The sequence below is a fragment of the Astyanax mexicanus genome, chromosome 1 (assembly GCF_023375975.1).
Source record: "Astyanax mexicanus isolate ESR-SI-001 chromosome 1, AstMex3_surface, whole genome shotgun sequence".
Taxonomy (NCBI): Eukaryota; Metazoa; Chordata; class Actinopteri; order Characiformes; family Acestrorhamphidae; genus Astyanax; species Astyanax mexicanus.
The window spans coordinates 37,320,359-37,346,365 of NC_064408.1; the positions used below are offsets into that span (position 1 = coordinate 37,320,359).

General features: G+C 38.6%; 1 pseudogene; it reads right to left on the minus strand.

Annotated features, from left to right (window-relative positions):
• Positions 1-6,474: 6,474 nt before the first annotated feature.
• On the minus strand, positions 6,475-11,559 carry LOC125782652 (uncharacterized; annotated as a pseudogene).
• Between the last annotated feature and the right edge of the window lie 14,448 nt (positions 11,560-26,007).

Consider the following 26,007-nt stretch of genomic DNA (forward strand, 5'->3'; position numbering starts at 1 on the left):
TTTGGTCACCCTCTGTTGATGACGTATGATATGATGCTTTGACGGTTCCACTCAAACTGGTGGAAACACAAGCTGGTTTGCTGAAAAGCACCACAGTTCTTATAAGCCCCAACAGAACTGGCTCAAGAACTAGAGTTCTTTTGGTGGAAAAGCGCTATCAGAGGTTCTTTTCTTTTGAGTCTTGGTTCCCCTCACTACTGTTCCCTCATGCTCTTAGGGAGAATCTCTGTTTGAGTCTTGATTCCTCTCTGTAGTGTTCCCTCTTCGGTTCCTTCGTTTCATCTCAGTGTTTCTTCCTCATGCTTTTAGAGAGGTTTTCCTTGTGCTCTTGGTGACTTTCTCCCTTTGAGTCTTGGTTCAGCTTCTAAGTCTCGGGTTCTCTTAGAAGTGTTTCCTCATGCTTTTATAGAGATAAGGCTTTTGAGTTTTGCTTTTTCTGAGTGTTTCCTCATGCTCTTATGGATATTCTGCTATTGAGTCTTGGTTCCTCTCTGTACTGTTTCCTCATGCTCTTAAGGAGAAACTCCTTTTGAGTCTTGGTTTATCTCTGTTTCCTAATGAGTCTTCTTATTTCTCTTAGTGTTTCTTCCTCATGCTTTTAGAGAGGTTTTCCTCATGTTCTTGGTGACTTTCTCCCTTTGAGTCTTGGATTCTCTGAGGTTCTCTCTTATGCACTTTAGAAGATTCAGCTTTTAAGTCTCGGGTTCTCTTAGAAGTGTTCTCTCATGCTTTTATAGAGATAAGGCTTTTGAGTTTTGCTTTTTCTGAGTGTTTCCTCATGCTCTTATGGATATTCTGCTATTGAGTCTTGGTTCCTTTCTGTACTGTTTCCTCATGCTCTTATGGATATTCTGCTATTGAGTCTTGGTTCCTTTCTGTACTGTTCCCTCATGCTCTTAAGGAGAAACTCCTTTTAAGTACTGGTTCATCTCTGTATCCTAATGGGTTTCCTTGTTCCTCTCAGTGTTTCTTCCTCATGCTTTTAGAGAGGTTTTTCTCATGCTCTTGGTGGCTTTCTCCCTTTGAGTCTTGGTGTCTCTCAGAGTTTCTTTCTTATGCACTTGAAGAGATTTAGCTTTTAAGTCTCGGGTTCTTTCAGTAGTGTTTCCTCATGCTTTTATGGAGATTCTGCTTTTGAGTTTTGCTTTTTCTGAGTGTTTCCTCATGCTTTTATGGATATTCTTCTATTGAGTCTTGGTTCCTTTCTGTACTGTTCCCTCATGCTCTTAAGGAGAATCTCCTTTTGAGTCTTGGTTGCTCTCTGTACTGTTCCCTTATTGGTTCCCTAGTCCCCTTCAGTGTTCTTCTTGTTGATTTAAGGGAGGTTTTCCTCATGCTCTTGGGGAATTTCTCCTTTTAAGTCTTGGTTTCTCTTAGAGGTTCTTGCTTATGCACTTAAGCTTTTAAGTCTCTGGTTCTCTCAATAGTGTTCTGTCAGGCTTTTATAGAGATTCTGCTTTTGAGTGTAGCTTCCTCTCAGTATTTTTCCCTCTTATGGATATTCTGCTATTGAGTCTTGGTTCCTCTCTGTAGTGCTCCCTCATGCTCTTAAGGAGAATCTCATTGTAAGTCTTGGTTCATCTCTGTTTCCTAATGTGTTTCCTTGTTCCTCTCCGTTTTGGTTATTAATACTTTTAGGGAGATTTTCCTCATGCTCTTGGATGAGTTTCTTCCTTTGAGTCTTGGTTCCTTTTAGAGTTTCTTTCTAATGCAGTTAAGAAGATTCAGATTTTAAGTCTTGGGTTTTCTCTGTAGTGTTCCATCAGGCTTTTATGTTGATTCTGCTTTTGAGTGTAGCTTCCTCTCAGTAGTGTTCCCTTTCATGGATATTGTGATATTGAATCTTGGCTCCTCTCTGTAGTGTTTACTCATGCTCCTAAGGATATACTGCATTTAAGATCCTTCTCATATATATTTTTTATATGCTCTCAGAGAGCTTTTCTTTTTGAGTCTTGGTTCATCTCAATCATTCTTCTCTATGCTTTTAGGGAGCTGCTACTTTTAAGTTTCATTTAAGTAGATTCTCTTTTTAAGTCTTGTATCTTTTTAAGTCATTGTTATTTTTGAATATTGGCTACTCTCAGTGTTTTTTCCATATAATCTAAAGGAGGTCCTGTTTTTGAGTCTTAGATTTTCGGAACAGTTTCTCATGCTTTTAGAGACATTTTCATTAAATTTTTGTTCGCTCTCAGGAGTTATTTCTCTGGCAAATATTAAGGTTATCTTTTAAAGGTCTTACAAACTCTTTGTAAACATTGGTTCTCTGTGAATGTAGTGTTTTTTTTTTCTTTGTGCTCTTACTGAGAGTCTCTTTTTAAGTCTTGGATTTTTGTCTTGGTTCTTTTTTAGATCTTCTTATTGTTTTTTCTTTATGCTTTTATGAAGGTTTTGTGGATTGTTTGAGTCTCAGTTCTTACCAGTGGTTCTTCTAAAGACATATTTAGTTCTATTTGAATTTTAATGAATTTAATTTCTGAGTCTTGGTTTTTCTTCATGCCTTTAGAGACATTTTTTTAGACTTTTAGAACTTTTCTCTGAATGTTTCTGTCCCAATAAGATGAAATGAGTTAGACATACTGTATATAATAAAGCAGTTATATTTAGTGCTGTATGAGGTTTGTGTTTATAATTATTAGGGATGTTTGTGTGGAGCTATATCTGAGTAAAAGATGAATCAGACAGCAGACTGTTATCAGATTAAAGCTGTTCAGTCTACTTTCACTGATGGAGAAAGTTTGGGACTTTCTGTTGTGATAAAGCAGATAAATGTTGATGTGTGTGTGTGTGTGTGTGTGTTTGAAGTGTGCGCTCCAGCAGCAGCAGCTCATGCTATCAGACAGTGTGCTGTGTTGCAGGGTATTCTGGGTGTTCTTGTGTGGAGATGTGGAGGAATAAATATAACATGAAGTGAAGATGAAGTTCTGCTTTGTGTAGATGAAGACGCTTTCGCTGGCAAGTGGAAAAACTCCGGCATCTGCTAGACGCATGAGCCTGTGTGTAAAGTCTTTTATAAAGTGACAGAGAGAGAAAGAGAGAGAGAGTGTGTGTGCGTGTGTGTGTGTGTGTTGTACACTGGCATTTTAAAGGCTGCACGCTCCTCTGAGTTTATTACATCTCAACCCAGATCTGAATCAGCCTACAATGGCTGAGTCTCATCAACACTGACTTTCCCCTTTCTCTTTCTTTTCTATTTGTTTTCTATTATTCTCTACCTATTGTCTTATTCTTTATTTTCCAATCTTTATTTTTGTTCTTCTGTTCTTTCTTTCTTACTTTTACATTCCTTATATTCCTATATCATTTCTTTTCTATCTACTTATTTCTTTTCTTCTTTTCTTCTTTCTTTCTTTCATTCTATTTGTGTTTTTTACTTTCAAGCCATATTTCTATTTCTTTTCCTCTTTCTACTTCTTTTCTCTTTGCATTATGTGTTTTATTTGTTTTGGACGGTGGACAGGCATGCTGGCGGTCTCGCAGGTGGGTGAATGAATAACAGCGAAACTATTTTAATAAGCCCAGAGGAAATGATCATTACAGAAGCAGACATGATAAAAACATTCAATTCAATTAAAATAACAATAAAATATAGGCAAAGTAGGTCACATTCAATTCAGCTCAATGAAAATTATAAAGTAAAATATAATGATCAAGACAGATACTCTAGAGTTATCTATTCCCCTTTATAATTACTGTTTCATTTTCAGTCAAATAAGTAAAATTATGTGCTTGTATTTGCACTTTAAACATTTTCAACATAATATAAAACAAATATTTTTTCACTGTCCAATGAAAAACAAGTATCTCCATTTTTAGATTACATCACTATTTAAAAAAAACAACAAAAAAACAACTGTCCCTTACAGGTTGTTAAAATTTCTGTGTATGGACTGTAAGGGAGGCGACAACAGGCCTATGCCTTGTCCTCCTAATGCGTATTCCGTCTAACCGGTACTTTTAGATGAGACTTAGGTGAGACACTAATTTAAACTAATCTGACTCCATTTATAATTATCAACTAGGTAAAGATTAACTGTTAACTATTAATAGTAGCACATCTACTAAGATTAGAGTCTATCTAATAAAACTAGGTCTTGTTAAATAGTTCAGTGATAGGAGATATGAGCATAAAATCTAGACACCAATACTACATAACATGTGAGAACAGCCTGATGCCTGGGTTGAGATGTTCAGCGGTCCAGAACTTAGTCTACACTAGCGGTTACAGAACATAACACTCATTCTTATCTATTTCCCTCAGAGGTTAGTGTGTGGCATAGCCAACAAAACTACATAACATGTGAAAACAGCCCGGCACCTAGGTTGAGATGTTCAGCGGTCCAGAACTTAATCTAAATTAATAGTTACAGGACATAACACTCAAACTTCATATTCCCCTCAGCGGTTAAGAGCTTAGTATAGCACCCAGTGAAACTCACTATATAACTATGAAAGTCTAGAAACTTAAAGAATCTCAGACTACAGACCTCTTTGGCTCCTAGGCTTACTAGGAAAAAGACTCAACAAAGTAATTGCTACAGATTAACAGTTAGTGGTTTATTGTGACCTTAATTGACATATGTAACAATGTAACAATATTCCTAAAGTAATCTAAAGACAGATCTAAAGATAACAGTTAAGAATAGTGCACAGTACATTTGAAATACAATGTTGTATGGTATATTTGAAGTGATGGTTACATGCAGAGCATGGGAGGTCTCATACTACCAGACAAACTCAGAGAGTATGTCTTTGTGCTTTCCTTAAATATCCAACCAGAACATTACACCTCAAATTTACATTGAGATTGGAATTTGGCACTATTTACCGACTATCACCACCATTTGTTCATCATGGCCTTTGATCATCACGGGGCAATCCTAAACCCATCAGGAGCAGGAAGGGGAGTGTCTCTCCAGAATGGAGACATTTCTCCCAAAGTTCAGAGATGTTTTATTAAGGTTATCTTTAACATTTCTTCATTGAGACCATTGTACTTCTCACACTGAGACCATTAAAATGATACCAAACACAAAGACATTCACATTTCATATTAACAAGATACATTTCAGATCCAGCATTTAAAAAGATTCTTCAGCTCAGTAGACATCCTCAAGCAAGATGGTCAGTTGCCCTTTGGCCCCATCTTCAAGCAAGAGGTGTCAACTGCCCTTTTGGCCAGGCTTCATGATTTCATTTGATTAACAACACAATGCCCGAGGTGAGGAGCGGAGGTGTGCAAAGACAATTAGGGTACCCCATCAGTGATAGGAGATATGAGCATAAAATCTAGACACCAATACTACATAACATGTGAGAACAGCCTGATGCCTGGGTTGAGATGTTCAGCGGTCCAGAACTTAGTCTACACTAGCGGTTACAGAACATAACACTCATTCTTATCTATTTCCCTCAGAGGTTAGTGTGTGGCATAGCCAACAAAACTACATAACATGTGAAAACAGCCCGGCACCTAGGTTGAGATGTTCAGCGGTCCAGAACTTAATCTAAATTAATAGTTACAGGACATAACACTCAAACTTCATATTCCCCTCAGCGGTTAAGAGCTTAGTATAGCACCCAGTGAAACTCACTATATAACTATGAAAGTCTAGAAACTTAAAGAATCTCAGACTACAGACCTCTTTGGCTCCTAGGCTTACTAGGAAAAAGACTCAACAAAGTAATTGCTACAGATTAACAGTTAGTGGTTTATTGTGACCTTAATTGACATATGTAACAATGTAACAATATTCCTAAAGTAATCTAAAGACAGATCTAAAGATAACAGTTAAGAATAGTGCACAGTACATTTGAAATACAATGTTGTATGGTATATTTGAAGTGATGGTTACATGCAGAGCATGGGAGGTCTCATACTACCAGACAAACTCAGAGAGTATGTCTTTGTGCTTTCCTTAAATATCCAACCAGAACATTACACCTCAAATTTACATTGAGATTGGAATTTGGCACTATTTACCGACTATCACCACCATTTGTTCATCATGGCCTTTGATCATCACGGGGCAATCCTAAACCCATCAGGAGCAGGAAGGGGAGTGTCTCTCCAGAATGGAGACATTTCTCCCAAAGTTCAGAGATGTTTTATTAAGGTTATCTTTAACATTTCTTCATTGAGACCATTGTACTTCTCACACTGAGACCATTAAAATGATACCAAACACAAAGACATTCACATTTCATATTAACAAGATACATTTCAGATCCAGCATTTAAAAAGATTCTTCAGCTCAGTAGACATCCTCAAGCAAGATGGTCAGTTGCCCTTTGGCCCCATCTTCAAGCAAGAGGTGTCAACTGCCCTTTTGGCCAGGCTTCATGATTTCATTTGATTAACAACACAATGCCCGAGGTGAGGAGCGGAGGTGTGCAAAGACAATTAGGGTACCCCATGGAATAGCCTTACAGATTCCCCCCTTTTGGCCCCTGAGAGCCAATCAAAGATCACGGGGGTCAATTCCAATTCAGTCCATACCCCATCCCAGGTCTACTCCTGCAGTCTTTGTGAAGTTGACAGCTGCAGGGGCTGGGCACGAAGTGTGTGGCTTTGCAGAGTGAACGAAGAGCACATCGGACATAGCAACACTGGATCAGGGTGACAGTGAATGTGACCATACTTGCAAATACACATCCTCTGAACACCCAATCCCACCCAGTGTAAGTGTACTGAGCCGAGTGTGTAGATGAACTGGGCAGGATCTCAGCAGTCTTCTTGGCCAGGTTCGTCTGTACCTATGCTTGGGTGATGTGATAATCCACATTTAGAATGGTCTGTTCAACTAAGTCCATTGTTTCTGTCAGGGCACAAGTGTTTTCCTCATAAAAGGTGTCGTTCCACCAGGGAGAAACATCCAAGTGATCTCTAGGCAGAAGCTGTGATTTGCCTGACAGGTCAGACCACTGTAGGTGAAAAAGTTCATTTCCATGCAGAGATTGGATGCTGATCAGCCTTGAGTTGTTCTGTGAAAAAGTTTTAAGAATGTTACAAGTACAAAGAATGTAACTAGTAGTCTCATGACAGCAAATGCAAGAAGTGAACAAGGTCTCAGTGTTTTCTAAAGTCATATGCCCCACAATGTGGTCCCATTTTATTACTTGATTCTTCACCACAACCTCTATGGAGTTAATTGTAGTGGAATTTCAAAAAATCTGTTCTGGGTGGATAAATGAGAAAGTTTACAAAGAATCCAATACAAACAGTGCACTTAGTGCTAATATACATTGTAAAAGAGGATAACAATTCAGCATAATTAATATCCTTCATATATATAAACCGCCTGTGTAGGTCCAAAGTTTCAATCTAATTATTTAGGACATGCTTAGGGTTCTTTTGCAGACGAAGGTTCCGGATTTCTTGGCTGGGTTGGTCTTCTGTGAAAGAAGTAAGGATTAAAGAGCATGTCTGTGTACACTATATGTGTGAGATTGTATGTGTGCATCTATATGTGGCTATTTCTAGATCCTGTGTAGTAAGACTTTTTAGGATCCAGTCCATTATGCAAACTGATACACCAAATTCAAAATGCCAATTTTGGAATGTGGTGTGTTTTTTGGACATGTTGTAAGATTTTGGAAATTTGGTGGTTATATTCTGAGTGGGGAGATGGGTGGATCCCTCTCTATAACAATTTCTGTTGTTACAAATTGGTTCCGGAGCTACTCCGGGGAGCCATATCACTGACTGCATTATTGGAAGTGTGATGTGAGGTGTGGATGGCTCCTTGTAATATTTCCATACCCATCTCCCACACTTGACATTACAATTGAGAAAGGCTCGCCGGCCCAGGTAACTGTTTTCTGGTCCGGACACTCTCCTGGCATCTGGATCCATGGAACGGCAGTGTGAAAACCTGGGTACATACAACAAAGACAACAGAGAGATTTGAGATCAATGTACAGTCTGGTTTGGCCTGGCACATTGCCAAGCACAGAACTTTCAGTCTCTGACTTTGGTTCACAAAAATGGGGCTGGCCGTGTACTTCTTTTGGCTGGTGTGGTAAGATTCTGTCATTAACTGTTGTAATGTCACAAATGTTAATGTCAGTAAGCCACTGCACAAGCTTCTGTGCTGAAACCCCTTTGATTTTTCTTTGTAGCAACATTTGAACTGGCATATGCACCCTGTGCACTGCAACAGACTGGAAACCAACAACAGGCTCTGTTGTGGTCAACATCCAATGAACTGCCAGGACTTGCTGTGTGCATAGATCAAATTCAGTTTCTATCACAGACTTTCTTTGACTGTAGTACACTACTGGTCTAAGCTTTCCCCCATGTTCTTGAGCTAATACACTGCCATGGGTATTCTTGTGTGTGTCAATTTGAATGTGGAATGTTTTGGATGGACTGGGCAGGCCTAAAGCTGGCACAACACATAAAGGCTCTTGTAGTTCAGTGAAGGCATTTTCATGTTCAATAGTCCAGTCTTGGACTTCAGAGGGTTTCAATTTGCCTTTTGACAATGCATATAAAGGTGTTACGACACCTGAAAAATTTGAGATGAACTCGCGAAGAAAATTAGCAGTTCCTAACACCTTTTGGAGCGAGTTAAGTGTGTCTGGTCTTGGCAGTTTAGCAATGCATTTGTGTCTATCCTCTGTCAGTGCACAGTGGTTTTGGGGTAACGTGTCTCCTAAGTATTGAGCCTCATTTTGTCCAATCTGTGCTTTCTCCTCATTTAGTTGAAAACTCACAGCTCCCCAAGTCTGAATGACATTATCCACAAGGTTTAAATGGTCATACAACGGACCTTTTGTCTCAGGTAGGATTTCACCTACATAGCTAGTTACCTCTTCTGTGCTATCACACGGACTGAGAATTTCTGAAGCATCCTTGTGGAATGCTTCTGGACTAATGTGTTGTTCTTGACACTTTCTTTGCCATGTAAATTGAGTTTGGTTTATGGGAAACGCAAGTTTCCCTTGGTCTTTTGGGTAAAGGGACAAGAAACCATTTTTGATATCCAAACCTGAAGACAAGGCATCAGGTAATTGAATTAAAATTGTGGCTGGGTTGGCTACATTTGGCGTTGCTTGAGATAGCCCTTTTGGCACTGGTAAACGTGGTGAATTTGTGACTGGGCCGCATTTTCTGACTATACTCCTAGTTTCTAGCTCTTTGACAGTGCCGTGTTCAGAAGCTTCTGCTTCTGGTTTGATTTTGTACTGTTTCTGTGGGGGAGGTGAATTTCCTTCAATGCTGACCTCAAAGTCAGTTAGGTCACAATCATGCTCATGATTGGCCCTTGTGTCACTTTGTTTTTGGATCAGCTGTTGCACTGGGTCAGTTGTGGAAATGGACATAATGCTAGCACAGGACTTGTTCTTTGAAGTCTTATCTGTGCAAATCTCAATCTCTTTTTCCAAGCAATGAATAATAAAGCCATGCTTTTGCATTATGTCCATGCCCAACACTGTGCCCTCCCTGTTTTCTGGTAAATACCAAAATTGTTCAGTCAACACTATTGAGCCTAAGTCGAGTCGAGTTGGTTTTGTACGGGTGGCTGTCATTAGCTCCTTGCCTATCCCTTTGATTTGGATGGTTTCATTAGTTAATGGAAGTGGTATGTTTGTGCAGGAGCAAACTGCACCGGTATCAATCAAAATGTTCACTAATCGGCCTCCAAGATTAGATTTTATCTTAACGCGATTGTCACTAGGACTGACACTCCCAGCTTCAATGGAGGCCACGCACCCCTATGGTTTACCCATCCGATCTATAGCAGTTAGCACCTCTTTGTAAGGACTGTCCTGCACCTCTGTGTAAGGACTGTCCCTCCTTGCGTTTTTTGCCTTGCTTGACTTTGGACAGTATTTTGAGTTTGGGCAAAATGCTCCCCTAAACTTAGATATTCCCGATTGACTGATTGGCTGAGTTTCATCGCGCAGTTTAAAACAGTGTTTTCTGTCATGCCCATGTCTCTTACAGTAGCTACACACGACAGCATCACTATTCCCTTCAGCTTTCCAATGGGCTGCAGCTATGGGTTGTGTTTTGTAAACTTTTGATCTTTGTTCTATTTTTGTGGCCCATTCAATCAGTGCATTGTATGTGTTGTGTGGTGAGTCTCCACCTAGAGCTAATGCATTCTGAATTTGTGGCCCAGCATTGCTTCGCAGCATCTGCAGTAAAATTTCATGGTCACGGTCACACTCAGGGACTCCACTATATTCTCTAAATGTTACCCACATGCGCTCTGCAAACGTCTCAAATGTTTCCATGTTGGTCTGTTTGTTGTCAATAATTCTGTGCCATTCGGCTTTTGTTGGCCCTCGCAATTCAAGCAAGTTTTCTTTTATTCTGTTATAGATGTCACTGGTAGTTTCTCCTGGGAGACGAATTAGAATGTTTCCTGTTCTAAGATCATGTGACATTTTTGGTTGTAGCTCTTGGGGAATGGTGAGCAAGATTATTTGCCATACGTCGCGGGGTTCTAGGTTGTAAACGGACGCCTGTAGCATTATCCTGTCCCAGTAACTCTGAAATGGGCCTCGACGAGGCATCATGCCAACTACTTCTTTGTGTTTGGAACATTCATCACACGAAAGGGCTCGAGTGATGGTGGTAACGTCATTATTTGCATCCCTCACAGTTTTGACAACGGACACTTTAACGGTAGAATTTCTAGATGTGCCTGTTTTTGAATGGGTGATAATTGGGCTTTGGTACACGTGAGTTTTATTACGCTTTCTCAATTGAGAATTGCATTGGGGTCTATCTTCATCGTCCTCTTCATCTAATGGATATCGCAGACTTGCTTCACACATTTTGTTGTTAGAGATCTGACAGGTTTTAGAGAGCTTTGTAACAACTGCAATATCCTCATCCTCACTATCATCTGTGGTCCTACTCATGCCAGTTGAGCTAACTGCAGCTTCTCTAATGGCTGCTACGGGGAAGCCTGCATTGTTGCAATAATCTTCCAGTGTGGAAGTGTAGTGCTTGTCTAAGTTCAGTTTTTGTCTGAGTTGTTTGATTTCAGATTCCATTACCTCACTTTGTCTTGCCCAGCTATGTTTTTCATAATCAAATGCGTCAATTTGTGCCCTCAGCTTTTCGATTTCTGTTGAGCGCATTGTCTCTAAGCTTTGGATGTTGTTTAAAACACGCTCACCTTCGGCTATTGTTTTTAAATCATTGCGTCTAAGCAACCATACAATTGCGGCAGGGAGATCACGAAATTTACTTTTATGTTTTAGTTTGACGCCTTCTGTGCAATACCAGTCAAGGATTTCGCTGTTATCCAACCTTAAATTTACACCATGGTCGCGCAAACGAACTAGGGTCTGGTGTAGTTGATCGCCACATGTTTCCATTAATTCCTCATCTACACTCTCATATCCCTGTCTTAAGTGTTTCTTGACTGAAAGTTTTCCCCCCATCGGATTTCTACGGTCTCCGATCTACCAATGGATATACCGATCCGTTCTACTGTATGTGTCTATATGGGGTGCAATTAAACTCTCCCTGAAGCTGAGAAAAGAAAAAGGTTGTACTCACCAGAACAGCTTGAAGAAAAGAACCAGTTCAAACCTCATCGCGGGTTGTGCCGGAATAACGTTGATCACTTGCAGTCCTTGCAATTCTTGTGATATCACGTCGGGGTCACCACTTTGTAAGGGAGGCGACAACAGGCCTATGCCTTGTCCTCCTAATGCGTATTCCGTCTAACCGGTACTTTTAGATGAGACTTAGGTGAGACACTAATTTAAACTAATCTGACTCCATTTATAATTATCAACTAGGTAAAGATTAACTGTTAACTATTAATAGTAGCACATCTACTAAGATTAGAGTCTATCTAATAAAACTAGGTCTTGTTAAATAGTTCAGTGATAGGAGATATGAGCATAAAATCTAGACACCAATACTACATAACATGTGAGAACAGCCTGATGCCTGGGTTGAGATGTTCAGCGGTCCAGAACTTAGTCTACACTAGCGGTTACAGAACATAACACTCATTCTTATCTATTTCCCTCAGAGGTTAGTGTGTGGCATAGCCAACAAAACTACATAACATGTGAAAACAGCCCGGCACCTAGGTTGAGATGTTCAGCGGTCCAGAACTTAATCTAAATTAATAGTTACAGGACATAACACTCAAACTTCATATTCCCCTCAGCGGTTAAGAGCTTAGTATAGCACCCAGTGAAACTCACTATATAACTATGAAAGTCTAGAAACTTAAAGAATCTCAGACTACAGACCTCTTTGGCTCCTAGGCTTACTAGGAAAAAGACTCAACAAAGTAATTGCTACAGATTAACAGTTAGTGGTTTATTGTGACCTTAATTGACATATGTAACAATGTAACAATATTCCTAAAGTAATCTAAAGACAGATCTAAAGATAACAGTTAAGAATAGTGCACAGTACATTTGAAATACAATGTTGTATGGTATATTTGAAGTGATGGTTACATGCAGAGCATGGGAGGTCTCATACTACCAGACAAACTCAGAGAGTATGTCTTTGTGCTTTCCTTAAATATCCAACCAGAACATTACACCTCAAATTTACATTGAGATTGGAATTTGGCACTATTTACCGACTATCACCACCATTTGTTCATCATGGCCTTTGATCATCACGGGGCAATCCTAAACCCATCAGGAGCAGGAAGGGGAGTGTCTCTCCAGAATGGAGACATTTCTCCCAAAGTTCAGAGATGTTTTATTAAGGTTATCTTTAACATTTCTTCATTGAGACCATTGTACTTCTCACACTGAGACCATTAAAATGATACCAAACACAAAGACATTCACATTTCATATTAACAAGATACATTTCAGATCCAGCATTTAAAAAGATTCTTCAGCTCAGTAGACATCCTCAAGCAAGATGGTCAGTTGCCCTTTGGCCCCATCTTCAAGCAAGAGGTGTCAACTGCCCTTTTGGCCAGGCTTCATGATTTCATTTGATTAACAACACAATGCCCGAGGTGAGGAGCGGAGGTGTGCAAAGACAATTAGGGTACCCCATGGAATAGCCTTACAGGACCAATAGAATTTCTTCAAAATTACCTGAAAGAAACTTAACTCTTTCCTGTACATTTTCTGTTTTGAGGATTTTGTTTTTCAATAAATAATTAGAGCATTATTTTTCTTTGCTAAATGTTCATCGTAATTATTCTTTGATCCAAAATATTATATTTGTGCATGTACTGAGCCAATCAGGTGTTACAGATACTAATCAAGCACATGAACCATTTCATAACCAGTAATGGGATGTAGTGAACATTACAAAAAGAAAAGAGATACAAAGTCCAGTCTGAACAGGTTTGCTCAGAGAAACTGTATATCTAATCCTAATTAATAGCTATTAATGGCTAATCAAATCACATCAATTTTTAAGAAAAACACAAGAAAGCTCCCTCTGGAGCGGCTAGTTAATGACAGACAGGCAGACAGACAGACAGATAAATAATACTGCACAGCACTGGATATGATAAACACTCTCATGACCTATTTAATAGGGCAAAAATTAAATTTTTGTTTAAAACCTGGAAGCTACTACAGTATGTGCTAATAACACATATGTTGTGAAATGGAACCAAAATGATACATGGTTCTCAAAATGTTAAAAGCTGCATGTTTAGGGTCCTCCATTGTCTTGCTGGAAGGTGAATCTCCTTCCCATCTTCCCATCAACTGTGACCAGCTTCCCTGTCCCTGCTGAAGAAATAAGCGTTTTTCAACGTGGCCAAAAAGTTCAACTTGGTCTCATCTGACCACAGCACCTTCTTCCACATGTTTGCTCTGTCCCCTATATGGATTGTGTCACGTCCTGGCCTTGTCTCATGTCTCTGTGTGTTTTCCCCATGTAACCTGTGCTCCTCTGTGTCTCCTGTCTCAGTAGTTTTCCACCACGTGTCTCATTTGTAGCTCCGCCCCTTCCCCAGGTGTTTCCATTTCTAGTGTGTTTCCTGTTCATATAACAGATCCCCTGTGCCACTTTGTCTTTGTCGGTCTTTGCACCTTCCCATGTTGTTTTGTCTCCCAGCGTTTTCTTGTATCTCTAGCTCTAGTTCCTTGCCTCTCCTAGTTCAGTGTTTATCTTCTCATTTGTTTCTTGTTTATTTCCTCGCTCCCTAGTTCCCTGCTTTAGCCCCTTGTTGTTTTCCTTGTATATATATATATATATATATATATATATATATATATATATATATATATATATATATCCCTGCCCTGTTTAGTTTTGTTTACTTTTCAGTTATCCTTGTTAGATTCTAGTTTCTTGTTTATTCCTTGTTTATGTTCTTAGCTCTGTTTAGTTATTTGTTCATTAGCCTCCCTGTTTGTTTATATTGTTATTTTCTCTTGTTTGTTTCGGTTTATTTCGTGTCTAGTTATTTTTTTGTTATATATAATTTATTCTATTTATTAAATTTCCCCTTACCTGCACTTGTGTCCGTCTCCTAGTCTCCCTGTCTGGGTCAACCTGACAGATTGTGGTAATCTGAAAACGGCAACAATGTTTTTTTTCTTGCACCAGTTGCCACTTTCCATAAAGGCCTGATTTGTGGAGTGCACAGATTTCTGCAGCTCCTCCAGAGTGACCATGGGCCTCTTGGCTGCTTCCTTGACAAGTGCTCTCCTTGCTTGATCTGTCAGTTTGGGTGGATGGACTGAGGCCTTCATAGAACAGGTGTTTGTATTTCTACTGAGACTAAATTATACACAGCTTAATTATATGACTTCTGAAGGCAGTTGATTGCACTTGATTTTATTTAGGGGTTTCAGTGTATCATTTTCGTTCACTTTTATGTGCTACTTTGTGTTGGTTTGTCACTTAAAATATGCATCAATATCTTTGCAAGCCACTGTATAATGAATCCTGTACAAAAGGAGCTTTACTGTTATACAAAATAGTACTACAATTAAACATTCTTTCAAGGACTTGAACTGAAGTAAATAAGTTTTATTTTATAATATCTTGTATTATGTGATCGTATATATTTGTATAATACGTGGCACAGAAATGGGGAACAGTGTGAAGATCGGTGGAGAATAAGCCCTGTAAGAGTGGGCGTGTCTTGAGTCTTACTGTAAATTCTAAGTGGATATTGTGGAATTTATAAGCGAGTGCTGTAAGTATCGCGTGACCTTTGATCCGTGGCATCTGGAACGCTCAATCCATGACATCAAACGAGGTTCGTTTTTCACGAGGAAAGAGTCGAGATGGAGCGGATTTAGGGCGGGTTTGGGGCGGCCAGTAAAGCCAAAAGAAGCGTGTCCGTCTGCGCGAGAAACGCTGAAAATGTGTTTCCCTCCGGCTCCGGGGGCCTCTTACTCACCGGCCCTCAGACACACAAAGGTCTGAGACTCGTTTACTCATTTGCTCATTCCTTCCAGAACGCTCTCTCTCGGGGTTAATTTGCTCCTGACTTTACCACACGTCCTTCTTTCTGGAGGGGTCATAGGGGATGACCATCAGGACCCACACTGAGAATAATAATTACTGGGGTTTTTTCCCATGAAGAGAGACACCTATTATACATACCAGCACACTTACACACACATACACACGTCTGGCCTTGATATTCGCCTGCGACTAATGATATGATCATTACCTGCCCCTGCATTTCCAGTCAGAGTGAGTAAATCATATGAATCAATAAACCAGTAAGAATGGACAGTGCATTATCTCTCCAATGTGTATCCACCACAGATTTATTAGCACCTCTGCTGGCTGTCTTTCCATTTCCAGTGCCTAACCCCTACAGCTACAGCTTTATTTAGCATTATAGAGCTCCCCCTACACCTTCTGTAGTGTATTACAGTCTGTCAAAAATTACTATGTGCATTATATGAGCATTATAGGTCATTATAGAGCAATCCATACACTTCCTGAACACAGCAATTCTTTAAGAGTTGAATTTAACACTGTTCTAGAAAACATATGATCCCACTCACTATAGAGTCATATACTATGTTACTCTCATTAGTGCTAGCACAACCAACTCTCAATTTTTGTTTTTGTGTATTTTCTAAACTTCAACCAGAACTATATACCAGAATATCTATAAAACATTATAAAATGTTATAGCTATACCACAGAATAAATTACTTTTTTAATCTAATCTAAGCTTTATTTAGAACAACAGAGACCATCATAAATTGCAAAAAACAGGGGTTCTCCCATAACACAATAACTCTTGGGTGGAAACTCTTTTTATCCACCATCCAACCCAACACCAAGAGCAGTGGCGTGCACAGACATTTTGGGGGGCAAGTGCTCAGGGGGGGAAAAGGGCACTTTTTAGCGCACGTGGAACACTTCATTATTAAAAAAACGTTATCTATCATTGATTTGGGCTAGAGCGGCTAGTTTATCTAGATAGATAGATAGATAGATAGATAGATATATATATATATATATAAGGCTATACAAAAACGTACTATACAAGGTAAGATACATATCTGTAAACAGAGCAGTGCAGTTGTTGCTGATGTTCATTAAATAATTAACAGAGCAAAGTGCAGTGTGCAATGACATTGATTATGAAAGTGGCTGATGTGACATAGAAATATAATATAAATATGCAACTGTAACAAATATAGTTCTAAAAGGAGATTGTGAATATGTGAATACCCAATCATGAGTAAAGTGTACTTAAACGTAAGTGAGGTTGGGGAAGTGTTAATGTAAATAATTAAGTGGTGGAGTAATAAAGTCCATGTGGTGTGACTGAGTTAAACTGGGAGGAGTTAAAGAGTCTGATGGCTCTCGGAATGAAGGATCTGGTGACCAGTCGGCTAAAGATGCTTAGTAATTTGGTGCTGTATGAGACATTTTACTGCACAACAAAATGATTTCACGTTGGGCTTAGAGGGCAAACAGTAGGATTTTACTTGATGTGTATGTTACCTGGCTGGTGGGACACGGGGGAGAAGAAGCCTATCTGTTGCCGTGCGTGCTGTGCTGAAGACTCGTTAACTGAACTGCTGCTGCAGCGCATCTAGTGTGCCTTGCGCGCGACCGCGCAGGGTCACGTGACAGAGGAAGAGAGAGGTCGGGTGTGTGGGAGCTGATTTCAGGGCATTCTGTTTTCACTTGTTTTTAATCGCTCAGGTTTTCAAAAGATCATTTCAAACCGGCCTCAGAAAATCTTAATAATAATAACACCTGATGTCTATGTCTGCACGCCTCTGACCAAAAGGGGGTGAATAACGCTCCACAATCAATAAATTGTTTATCACTGAGGGTTGTTAAAAAAACTCCCAGAGAGTTAAAACATGTTTACACTGTGATTTTAACACTGTGGATTTTACTGTGTACACAAATCAACTTCCTTGTAAGTTGCAGGTGATTGTTCTGCTTCTCGCTTTAGCCCATGTTTATCAAAATCTTTTATACAGAAACTATGTCAGTAAGTCTATTATAGATTACTAAACCACTTTCGGATAGCGTGTGATGATTAAGGGCATTTTCACACCTGTAGTTGGTTTCTCTGGTCTGGATCAGTTGATGAGTTTGTTTAAATGGAGCGTTTTCTCCCTGTGTTTGGTTTGTTTTCACACAGGCACAAACCTAAACCCACCAAAATGCGCACCAATAAACCACACAGGCACATTGTCTCCTCTGATTGGCTGAGGCTGTCTGGTGCAAGAAATACGCTTAAATCTGTGTAGTGGGAAGCCGCTTTAATACAGAATGCTACAAATTTGCCGCTGTGCTTTTAAACACAGTGTTTTCAATAGTTAATAGTGCATTGCAGATGTACATGTAGTAAACTGCAAACAGTGAATGCAGCACAGACCAGGCGTGTAAACAGCATGAAGCAGAGACAGCGTTTGTATATAGCTGTGGTAATTAGCGTTATCTGGCTAATATATCAGATTAACTGTGCATTATCAGCAGTATATCTCAAATAAAAGGAGTATATTTGATAGCTGGGTCTAATCTAAACCAGATCACGTTCTCAGCACAAGTGAACCGCTCCAGACTTTGTGCGATTACTAACTGCACTAGGGGTACAAACAAACCAGAGTCCGTTTTATCTGGACCTAATAGAGCTAATGCAAAAATGCCCTCAGGCATGGAGTTATCACCATGCTAATCGCTGTTATCTCTGTTCCATTCCAGCTACATCATCCTCAAAGTCTAGTGTAAAACAATGAAGCACCAGGCATGTCATGGGTGATCCAGTACATTTGGGGTGAGAGTAGGAAACTGAGGGAATTAGATATTTCACCAGACTATCGCTTTAATATGCGTAGGGGTCACACACAGAGGTACTTAAAAAATCACTTAAAAGAAGAATCTCATCAATTTTTCATGAATACCTCCCATTCTCTTTCACTTTGCCTTTCTCTCTTTCTTCATCTCTCTCTTTTTCTCTCCTTCTCACTCTCTCTTTCTTTTTTTCTCTCTCTCTCCGTGTGTAATAAGGCAGTACAGACTAAAGGCGTTTGGTAAACATTATTTTAAAATATGCTCCAGATTTTTCACAGTCATTCTGTTAGCTGTGTGATGTATGGAGTAAATGTAAGTATAATGAAAAACTATAAATCTTCTGTTATTTTATTTTATTTTCTTCTCTCCTGGAGCGGATGTGGAATCCAGCTGCTGGCTGATTAATGATCGAGCGGCCGATTTATCAAAAGGGTGCATTTTTTTCAGACAGAATATTTCATTTCTTTCAAACAAAGGAACTCACAACTGTATCAATTCATCATATTCAGACTTCTTCACACCTGAGCACAGATATAACACACACACACACATATACACACAAACACACAGAGACACCCAGGAAAGTAATAACAAAGTAACCTAGTAAAAAGAACAATAGTAATCATACAGTAATAATCCAAAGGTTTTGTAACTTTTATAAACCTTTGTGCATGTGTGTGTGTGTGTGTGTGTGTGTGTGTGTGTTATATCTGTGCTCAGGTGGCAAAGTCTATCCTGTAGATTATAAGATGTTGTTGGCGTGATCAGGTGCTGATTTAGGATGATCTGCATTTATGCGTTTTTATTTGTTTAAATGAGAAATAATGAGAAATGGCTAAAATAACAAAAAATATGCAGAGCGTGTAATGCAGAGAAAACAAGTTAATAATTATAAAGATCAGAGAGTTCAGAAATCAATATTTGGTGGAATAACCCTGGTTTTTAATCACAGTTTTTATGCATCTTGGCATGTTCTCCTCCACCAGTCTTACACACTGCTTTTGGACAAATTCAAGCAGTTCAGCTTGGTTTGATGGCTTGTGATCATCCATCTTCCTCTTGATTATAATCCAGAGGTTTTCAATTTGGTAAAATTAAAAGAACGCATCTTTTGTAAGTGCTCTCTTATTTTTTTCCAGAGCTGTATATAGGTGTATATATAATGGGTGTAAATTAAAAGGGGAATAAATGAATTGAGCTGTATAGCAGTGGGACCCTATTTAATACTTTGTAAGGAGCTGCAGGTGAGGTGGGATGGAAATCATTCAAAATCCAGACCTCATGAAAGCTCTTGTCACTGAGTGAAATCAAATTCTCTCAGCAATGCCAGTAGAAATCCTAGCAGAATAAACTTTTTTTACATATTATTGATTTTGGAAACAGTAAATAAGCAGGTTTCCCTGTACTTATGTCCTTGTGTTGGCGTTTTTCTAATAAAGTGGCCAGCAGTGAGTGGAGACACAAGGTGGTAGGTGTTTCTAATAAAGTGGCCAGAGAGTGAGAGGAGGCACAAGGTGGTAGGTGTTTCTAATAAAGTGGCCAGAAGTGAGTGGAGGCACAAGGTGGTAGGTGTTTCTAATAAAGTGGCCAGCAGTGAGTGGAGGCACAAGGTGGTAGGTGTTTCTAATAAAGTGGCCAGAGAGTGAGAGGAGGCACAAGGTGGTAGGTGTTTCTAATAAAGTGGCCAGAAGTGAGTGGAGGCACAAGGTGGTAGGTGTTTCTAATAAAGTGGCCAGCAGTGAGTGGAGGCACAAGGTGGTAGGTGTTTCTAATAAAGTGGCCAGAGAGTGAGAGGAGGCACAAGGTGGTAGGTGTTTCTAATAAAGTGGCCAGAGAGAGTGAGAGGAAGCACAAGGTCGTAGGTGTTTCTAATAAAGTGGCCAGCAAATGAAAGGGCAAAGTTTAGGTATTTCTAATAAAGTGGCCAGCAGTGAGTGGAGGCACAAGGGGGTAGGTGTTTCTAATAAAGTGGCCAGTAGTGAGTGGAGGCACAAGGTGGTAGATGTTTCTAATAAAGTGTCCAGCAAATGGAAGGGCAAATTGGTGTTTCTAATAAAGTGGCCAGTGAGGGGACGCTCTCGCTCTCTCTCGCACATGCACACAGAGTGCATCCTGTTTATGCTATACAGTTTTAAACAGCGTGTGAGGAAATAGCCGCTGAGTTGTCCACTATCACCCACCCATAAATATTTACAGAGAGACAGATTCCTGCAGTGCCCGGAGACGAGTCTGTGCTTTTAAATGCTCCAGTAAGACAACAAACGGCTCAAGCGTTTTTTTCTGTTTAGTCTAATTCTCAGCCGCTGCATGTTTAATAGAAGAAATCATACTTCAGTACAGAGTTACAGTCATCATCAGGTGAAAAACGACCACTTATGTATAAATATAATCTTTTAAATTTTCTTTAAAAATTGTATGACTGACTGGAAGCATCTCTAACTTAGTAATCTGTCATAACAGTGTGCTATATTCATATTTTATTGACATATTTGTATTTATAGGGATGAGCTTGTCTGAAATTAGGATGAACTCAGCTATTCAGCTGCTGCATTTGTGCAGCTACAATCTACACAGTGAATTTTTTGCTTTTTAAAGAAAACCTTATATTTCCAAATTAATAACTTTAAACTCGTATTGTAATTGGATTATTAATTATTTTTGTAAGTCAGAACATTTCTATTTTAGATTAATTTAGATAGGCTTTTCACACTAAGTAAAAAATGTACATTAATTAGGGGTGGGCGATATGGCCCTAAAATAATATGACAATATTTCATGTTTTTTTTCACGATAACAATACTCTTGGCGATATGACAAAACACTGAATACAACAAAAAAAATCAAGAATACACCACTGCAACAAAATAAAAAAAAATCAATTTTTTTATTGCATACGATATGATATGACACACCCCTAACTTAGATATTCAAAAAATACAATAATTTTATCAGATTTGTAACAGAAGTCAATAATCCAGAATGTCAGGATACTAATAATGCACTCCAAATATCTCCATATATATCCAGAACTAAAGTAAAATAAATTATACTGGACAGATATAATCTCTGTAGTCTCTAGTAGATCTATAATGGGAAATGAGAACAGTGTGATTTTTTTCTTTTGCTAAAAACAGTAAAAAAAGTAGTACCCTTATGTGATGATTAGGGGTGGGTGATACGGCACGATATTTCAGGGTATAATATCGTTCACGATATCTTTCATTAGTGGTCGCAGGACTCTGCTCACAGGATATTTATGGTTGGTGGGCTGTTTTCAGCCCAGCAGTGACACTGAGGTGTTTAAAACTCCAGCAGCACTGCTGTTTGAAGAACCTTTAAATGTTTAATCTAGACGTTTTTTTTTTTTTTTTTCTAATTAAAATCTATTCACGTCCACTGCTTCTTCCTAAAACCAAAAGTATAGGACTCTTTGTAGCAGTTTTATTTTTTAGGGTCAGTTAGTGGGCATGTCGTTACAGAATGTTTCTGCATTTCTACTTTTCACTCAGAAATAAGGTTTAGAGTCCCATGTTCCAGTAAGTGAGGTGGAATGAGTGCATTAAAATATCATAACTCTAAATCGACCTGTCCAGTAAGACAGAGCTGAGGATATATTATTGATTATTATAGTGCATATTATATATCTGATCTGATTCTGTAAGTGATCTTCTGTACAGGTTGCTGAGCATCTTGTGTGTGTGTGTCTCAGCTGTGCTGAGGATGGAGAAGCTGTTAAAGAGGCTGTAGCTGGAGGTGGAGGAGGCTGAGCTACCGCTCCTGTGTGGCTCTGTGGTCCTTTTTGTGGTGGTGGGGGAACTTCCTCACAGTGGGTACTGACTGCCTCCTCTTCCTGTCTGGTGTGCGGGTGTGGAGCAGTCGGTTTGCCTCTTCCTCCCTCCTCTTTTTCTCTCTCTCTCCCTCTCTCTTTCTCTCTCTCTCTCTCTCTCTCTCTCTCTCTCCCTCTCTCCCTCACTAGCACAGCTGTGTTGTAGTGAAGCGTATCACGGACAGCTGCGCTTTCTTAAAAGACCTAATGAGAACATACAAATGTGCGCACACACACACACGCACGCACACACACACACACACACACACACACACACACACACACACACACACACAAATGTAAACACCCAGAGATGCTTGACTGTATATACGTTTACATTCTTATACAAACATGAGCGTTCACTCACACATGCTCATACAATCTGAACACACTCCTTGTATATAAATATATATGAGTAGACAAATATATATATACATAGAGACATACTGTGTAGATAGATAGATAGATAGATAGATAGATAGATAGATAGATAGATAGATAGATAGATAGATAGACAGATAGATAGATGCTCATTGTATAGACTGAAAGATGCCCTTTTGAGAGGGGTATCCGGTTATTTTCTTTATTATGGATGGAAGAACAGAAGGATAGATAATCAGAATCAGACAAGCTTACACACATTATATATGCAGACAGACATAGGTAGATTGACAGAGAGATGGATGAATAGATGAACAGACATCCTGTTGGGATGGATTGATAGATAAATAGATGAATGGATGAACGGAAGGATAGATAAACTGAATCAGACAAGCTTACACACACTATTTATATACAGACAGTTAGATTGATATATTGTCAACATAGCTTGAACTGTGATATTTGTTTTAGTTGTCATGGAACTTTACGTACGCTGTAAAATGTCACAGCACCACCAGCAGTTGTGGAGAGTCATGACAAGCTAAAATTAACCCAATTAACCCATGTTTAAACTACATTGTTGGGGATAGGCATGAATGAAGTAGAACCCAAAACTTCAAATCTCGCTTGGTTGTGGTTAAATGTGCTCTGCACATTTGCTCTTTTGTGCAAATAGTGGCATTTGTTAGCCCTGCTGTGTTGCTGTGCTAATAGCTACTCACTATATGGCCCTCTTGAGAGGGGTATCTGGTTGGATGGATAGATAATAAGAATCAAGCTTACACAAACTATGGACAGACATCCTGTCAGGATAGATAGATCTCCACTATGAATTGATCGATTCATACTATGAATTGAAATAAATTATACGTGCATTTAAATTGTAATTAAATGTAAGTAAATGCATTATGTAATAATGAATAAATAAAATTAATTGAGTAATGTGGAACAGCAGCAGTACAGGCTGTAAAGGTTACAGTGTGGTCCAGACTGAGCTCACAGTTATGAGAACTGTGGTGTTTAAATATTTTCACAGTGGAAAGTATTCCCCAAAATACAGAAGATAAGCACACACACACACACACACACACACACACATACACTTGTGCATGGTCGTTTAGTGTGTAAATGACAGTAAGGCCTCTGTGCGAGGCAGGAATAAAGTTTAAAACAGCAAACAGAAGGACTTTGATTCCAGATTTTTCTCTCAGAACGTTTGGAAAGTCCCCACCAGGCTGACTCCCTAAATCTGTCCTATCTAACAATAACACACTCACACACATACACACACCCATTCATAAACACTGCCTATAATGGAACAATCAGATCGAGACTGCGTGTGTGAGTGTGTGTTTCAGGGTGGAATTTTAAAACAATAGCTGTTTTATTAACCTGGTTTATTTGGAATGTTGCGTAGTGAATACAGACACAATATTTACCTGTAAAGGCTTCAGCAGACTTCATGCAGAGATGATGTTTGCATGTCTTCAGCAAACAATGTGATGGAACTGCGGTGAAAACTAACGGGCGTCTCATGGAGGATTTGCTTGCTGTGTCACAAGCATGGCGGATAAATTAAGACGCTAAATAAAAACACCTGTGATGATTGGTAAGTAAAAAAGATGTGGGCTATGGCATGAACACTGATGACTTGGATTAGCATGTCATAAAAGACCTAGAAAAACAGCGCTTCAGACTGTCTCCATAGCTAGAACTGTGAAAATTATTTATATGTGATAATATATTTTGGTAACACTTTATAATAAGGGTAGAAGTCATGACATTAATTAAGGGATTCATTAAGGATGAACTCATCAGTAAGTAAGGATGAATTAAGCAGGAACAAACACATTAATAACTGCAAGGTTAAATTCCTCACCATTAACTAATGTGTGTATGAATGAATGAATATGAGGGTAATGAAGGCTTTGTACACTATATGAATATACCAGTAATTAATATGTTAATTAAGCATGTGGTTTCCATTTGACATCCCACATTCCCTTCCTCATATAATTCTGTAAAACATCTGCCTTCTTAATGCACATGCTTTGTTTATTTAGTTCCATCCTTTCATATTTTATAGAATGATAACATTTAAAATCATACATACAAAATACACTTATATTTTTGAGTATACAATACAGACACCTGCATGTCCATCCTGTCATCTTTTCCAGAATGCTGGCACTTCTATTACTACTGTACATATATACCTGTAGATGACTTACTGCTTATTCCAAGAAGATTAGTTGGCAGGAGAGTTTAATACTCTTTATTGTTTTATTGTTATGTCATGTTTATTTGTAAAAGCAACAAGACATCCTGTTACATTGGTAAAAGGTAAAATAGCTTATCCATTAACTTGTTTTTATATGAGAGTGTATAATGTTATTTTTCCCCAGTGTATATGTAATAATTAATAAGTTATATAAACATGACTGAAAGTTATTGTACATGTATTATATGGTATGCATTTGTTACTGATACTTCAAGAGTAATATATCATGTTTGTGGACCCTAAAGTAAAGTCATGGACAATTCCCTCTTTATTACTGATAAAATACTGCCAAATATATCTATGAGTTTCTGTAGCATTCCCATTAGAATAACGGCGTGAGTCTTTACTGATGATTCAGTGACAATTTATTGCTGACAATCTTGTAGATAAATTTAAGAAACAACAACAACAACAAAGGTAAAACCTGAGTAAGAGCTTGTTCAACATAAAAGTCATGCCTTTAGGTTCTTAGAAAATTCTTAGAAAATTGGAACTCAGAAACAACACATCCTAACAAGAATAAACCTATTTATAAATTTAGTATATGTTTTTAATACACCTTTATTGTTATTAACAGTTTTTTTCCCAGCATACTGAAGTGCTTAACTTATGGTGAATGATAGTAAAAAAAGAAAAAAAAAAAAGAAAAAGGGCAAAGAAACAAAACATTACCTTATAATTTATATGTACAGTTTATTACACAATTTACAGTTACATAGTAAAGCAGAAACAATATATTTTGATGAGGATATCCTTATTTTTAAATTCAATAGATTAGGGTTAACCTTTAGGGTTATTCACAGTGTATTTTTACCAACATACTGAAGTACTTGATATATGGTGAATGAAAAAAAAAACGTTATCTTATAATTATTATAGATTTTTTTTATGAAATGTCCCATAGCTAACTCAAATTCAGTATGTACACATTTTATACAAATTAGTACTGAGCTCTAAAAACTCGTAATGGATGAGTTCTTCTGAGTCGGTTGGGTAATTGCATAGCCTTCTAAATTGGGGAGAAATTAAATTATAAATAACTGAGTTTTTTAAGCTCTGTGCTGATAAACTGTGAATAACCCTAAAGGTGTATTAATACCATTAATTGAGTTAATAAATAGGTTTGTTCTCATTAAAATGTATTGTTTCTGAGTTGCATTGCATTTTCTAACAACCAAAAGGCATGTTCCTTAGTTTGTGAAACGGGACTTTTATTTTGAAGGCCCACGAAGTTACTGGGTAAAGTGGGAACAGGAAGCAGAACAACAGTGCCCGTTTGTTGAGGCAGGAGCTCTTATGTTGTTTTTTGTTAGT